At 33.5% G+C, this 5,087-nt stretch overlaps 1 pseudogene; it reads left to right on the forward strand.

Moving 5' to 3' along the window:
* Positions 1-467: 467 nt before the first annotated feature.
* On the forward strand, positions 468-591 carry LOC143384149 (small nucleolar RNA SNORA3/SNORA45 family; annotated as a pseudogene).
* The last annotated feature ends 4,496 nt before the right edge of the window (positions 592-5,087 follow it).

Consider the following 5,087-nt stretch of genomic DNA (forward strand, 5'->3'; position numbering starts at 1 on the left):
CACATTGGTCATTCATTGAATCTTTATTTGGCAGCAGTGCATATCACTGTGCAAGATGCAACACTGACTTTATAATGTTGTATAAGGTGCACATGGTTCTAATAATAATGGTCTACCTTCAAAGAGGGAAAAGTGAACCTCAAGCCAATAAACATCAAAATAAATGCATTATTATAAATTGAGAAAACTTCCAAGGAAAAACAATTACTTCTACTTCCTAATAGTGACTAGTTTTGAGGGTTTTCATTACCCTGCTTGTCAAGTTAGTTGACAACTAAATACAAATATTCTTTCTCACTAAAATACATCTTAACAGATTTCTTCTCCATTCTTTTACTTTTATTTAGAAAAATAAATTGCTCAAGAACTGTTTTTTGCCCTCAATCTGTACCTGACTAAGCTGATTGTATTACCGTCCATACTGCCATCAGCCAAGTTTTAGCTTTTATTTAAATCAACCTCTTTCCACTGAGCCTAGAGTCACCTCCCAGACCTGGCTGTTTTATGCTCAAGTCCTGGGAGAGAATGTGCTGCTCTTGACTCACTGGTGAGGATAATCAGTTTCCTTCAGTGACCAGAGCAGACACAGCCCTACCTGGGTACCTGAAAGTGACGGCTGGTAGCCATACCTCCTCCCTCAGGGAGCTGGTACCTCTGTGCCTAACTGTAAGCACATTTTTTTCTCTTTTCTAGGGCTACTCCAAGGTTCTGGAGAAGGGAAAGCTCCCAAAGCAGACTGACCTCATGAAGGTCCAATTTCTCAGTAGAAGTGCTGTGAAGAAGACAGTCTGGGGGTGCCCTGGTGGCTTCCAGCATATGGAAGTAGGTTCCTAAAATGCTAACACATGGTAAATAAAATAAAATGAATGAAATAAATATCTTTCAAATTCACTACAAACATCACCTGTATAGCCATTGCACAAATTATTGTGAGGTATCTTCCAGTTGATAAAATACAAATTTGTATCTATTGTTTAATTTAAACTCATTTCCTAATGGCATTTCTAAGATAGAAAGTCACCTAGCACAATATAGAATTGGGCTTTATTTTCTTCTAAGTTTAAAAAACATTTTCTCCGCACTCAAGTTCCTTGCTCTCATGTTGCGAGTTCCACCAGAGATTTTAAAGCAATTTAAACTCTATAAACCCAGACTTCTGCTTTAATCACTATTATTAAAATGACTCTTCATCTATTATTTTGAACCAAGCAACAAACATCTCCCTCTCTACCTCTCTCTTCTCTATCTCTTTTTCTGTGTATAGTGGACTGAACCCAGAGGCACTCTGCCACAAAGGTATATCTACACTCCTTTTTATTATTTTATTTTGAAATAGGGTCTCACTAAATTGCCCAGGCTGGCCTGAACTTGACATTCTCCTCCTCAGTCTCTCTAGTATCTGGGATCACAGGTGCATACCACCGTGCCCAACTTCTCTCTCATGTTTTTGTTGATAACCATATTTTTTTTAAATGCTCATTTTACATATGAATTAAAAACTTGATTTTCCATGTTTAAAAAAAGTTTACTGGAAATTTAAAAAAAAAGTTATATGATCTAACCTATTGGTAGATAAATGAAAGAAAGGTAATAGAAGGAAGTCAAGCAAAATTGACGGAAACCTAATATCAATCTCTGCCATTTATACGATGTTTTAAAGAAGCTAACTAACATTTATGAAAATCCTCTTTAAACCAAGAATATAATTTAAATAACATTACCTTACACTAAGGAAACTTAGAATGGAAAGCATTTTCATAACCATTTAGAGAAAACTAAGTCTCCAGTGATAGTTATTAGGGTTTAAAGGAATCTCTGTCTTATTGCAATACTCGTTTGCCCCCATTATACAACATGATACATTCCCCTGTGTTACCAGCTATAGAATGGTCTAAAAACTAAATATCCAAGTTCATGTGTAGATACATGGTGTCACAATAGAGTAGAAGATAGGGTACATGTCCCTGGAAGCCTCCTTTGGAACAAAGAGAGAGAAGGTCTGATGTTTTGGTGATTGACTTGGTCAGTGCTGCTTAGTCAAGCAGCAATGCTATGGTCAGGTTTGGGGTGAATACTTAAGAACTCCTTACCTTGAGATCATTAACATGAATATCTTGTATTAGTTAAGAATCTACATCTTCTTTGTGAATAAAAATACCTACAACTATATGCCAAAAGAATTAATTCTAATTTTGTATTTTGTTTGTAGACATGGGAAGTTCTATTAACTTGGTGTATTGGAACAAAGCTTAAAATGCAGATAGAAACACATTTTGTGAAGTTACTTCTCCAAGTTGGTGATTCATCTACATGGGAAAGTTTCATTGGTGAGACTTAGCATCAGAGGAACATATGCATATAGACCCGTAACTTTTATTTTAATAAGTTGTATATTTAATTTTTAATGCATTTCATCATTTTCACCTTGTGGCCAAAATAATGTTGACCAGGAACACCTCTTTAAAGTACTTCTTATGAAAAGAGAAATGGTGCATTATATTCCTGACACTTAAGGTCAAGTACAGAAGATGCATTGTATATTAATGTACCCAATATATCAGACAAGAAGTTAATGTCTTCCCTCCCTTTTGGGTCTAGAATATTTCATAAAACTATTTTTACTTTCTTCACTATGATTAATAGTATCCCAGAAATACTCTGTCCTGACAGAACATAACGACAGCTTTGATATTATATGAGAATCATGAAGGAATTAATTCTCATTATATTTGAAATAATACATTTCAGAAATGGGAAATAATTTCACGTATAAGTTTCATTCAGCACAATATAGTGTGTTATTTTCCTCTAGGAATTTATTCAAGAATAATGATTAATTGTTGCAATTTTGGCTGAATTACTTGAATTCTTTAATGCATTCTTCCACTAAAAACTTTGCTGGAGCAGTTTGGCACTTTAACATGAACCAGCTATGACTGACATTCACAACAGAAACCTATTTTGCAATTTTTTTTTCACCTGGGTCAATAATTTTAATTTGCAATGTGGCCTTGAAAAATACTGTTGTTAACAATGTTAAAAATATGCTAAAATAGAACTTAGCTAAAACCAAATGCAAATAACAAAATAGATAGAGGTCATTAGATTTTCTATTAGTGGATTCTAATTTTTTTTAATCTGTTTTTTCTAGGTTATTTTTCCTTGCTGGTAGCCTTGTGGGGAATCAGCACAGCTATACTATCCTAGACAGAAGTCCCTGTGCAAAACTTATCTCAAGAAATACAAAAGATATTCCTTAAGCATATATATCCACTCATCTTAAATATTATAAAATAAAATCTCCTGACAGACCTAAGTTTCAATGTTAGACATTTCTTCATCATGGTACATATATAACAGCTGGATCCATTCCAACTTGAAATTTCACTTGTAATTTATTTCATAGGGAAAAGTACATGGTCTGAAGGATATAATTATTTACCTCCTGTAAACAAGTTCTTCTTCTGTATTATATATTTTATTTTTAATACCTCAATTGAACACATTATTTTTTGCACATAATTTTAATTTCAAAATTGCTATATAATTCATTAAAGGTACTTAAATGCAAAGATAAGTAATAGGGTGCTGTTAGTAGTTTCCACTCCTACACATGGTCACATTCAAATTTTTTTTTAAAAAAATCTACTGATTCATTCTTGTTTCAACATTCTAAAGTTTCTAGAATAGTCTTTCACTCAAAATGCATAAATATGTTTGTCTAAAGTGGTTCTGCTCAGCAATTTAATAAATTGTGCAGTCCACAGGGAATACCATTAATTATGTAAAGACTGATGGGAATTCATTTATTTTGTTTCTTTCTGAACCACTTGACTTGTCTCTATTTAATTAAACAATAATAAATGTGATGGTAGGGAGAAATTATGCTGTCAGTGAACAATACTAAATATGTCCCTGGAATAGAGAATACGATTTTAGATGTCGTTATATTTAGAGAGAAAATCGGAGTAAGATCACTACAGACTCTTGCCCACACGCCTAAACCTTATTGACAGGTATCGTCCATCATATGTTCACTCTAGTTTTGAGTTATGGAGAACACTGAGAAGACAAATAACAATCACTGTGTCAGCACATTCCTTTATTTCATCCCTCGCAGAGTCCATTTTCTTTCAGGGAAGCAGATTCCAGGCACTTTATGTAATGTTCACGTGTCTTGCTTCAGTACCAAAGTTGGGCCTTGTTTACAAAGCCCACTGCATTCCCCGGTGAACTTGGAATATCAAAATGTTAAAGACCTGTTCCCATAGGGATGGGCAGTGAGTTAATATAATAACCCACCACAAAACATTTAAGTCACATAATTGTAAGCTGACTTTTGTAACAAGTTACCAATTTAGTTGAATATCTAAAATGTTTTAACTGTAGAGCTGAAATACTTGAACTTTTGTAACCACACAATCCATGACCATATTAAGTCACCAACACCAAAGGATTACCACAGAGGAGGTCACACTGGAGATAATCTGTGTATCTCTGGCATTAAGAACTGCGGTGGTTTTTGTATCGTTTCTACTCTGGTTTCTATCTTTGTATAATAGCATGTAAATATCTCCTTTAGAAAAGATATAGTTCAGGCCTACTGGTATTTATAAGACAAGAAAAACATTCATACCAGTGCATATAACAGAATACCAGAAACTGTTCACAGGTCTTCCGATAGACATTAACTCCTCTCTGACAAAAATTTTATGACCAAGTTTCAATCAGGAGTCAGCAAAAGCAAAGATATTTTATCACTTGGAGAGAGGCGGCACAGACACACTGACACAGTAGTAGATACTTTTGTAATTTTCCCTTCAGAGTTAATCTCTTTTTTTTAAGGTATTATCAGATTAATGAGTATTGGAATTGATCATTTAACATTCCCTTGAAATATAAATGAAATGGTTCATAGAAAAATTTCTGGAATTTTTCCCAGTATGTTTTATTTATCTTACCATGAAAATATTAAAATCAATATTATGATGCCTATGTAATTTTACCAAATAATTAAAATTTGATACATAAATAAAAGTATTTTGTAAGTTTCAAACTAAAAAAACCCAAATCATAATTAATTATAT

This window comes from Callospermophilus lateralis, chromosome 1 (assembly GCF_048772815.1).
Source record: "Callospermophilus lateralis isolate mCalLat2 chromosome 1, mCalLat2.hap1, whole genome shotgun sequence".
NCBI lineage: Eukaryota > Metazoa > Chordata > Mammalia > Rodentia > Sciuridae > Callospermophilus > Callospermophilus lateralis.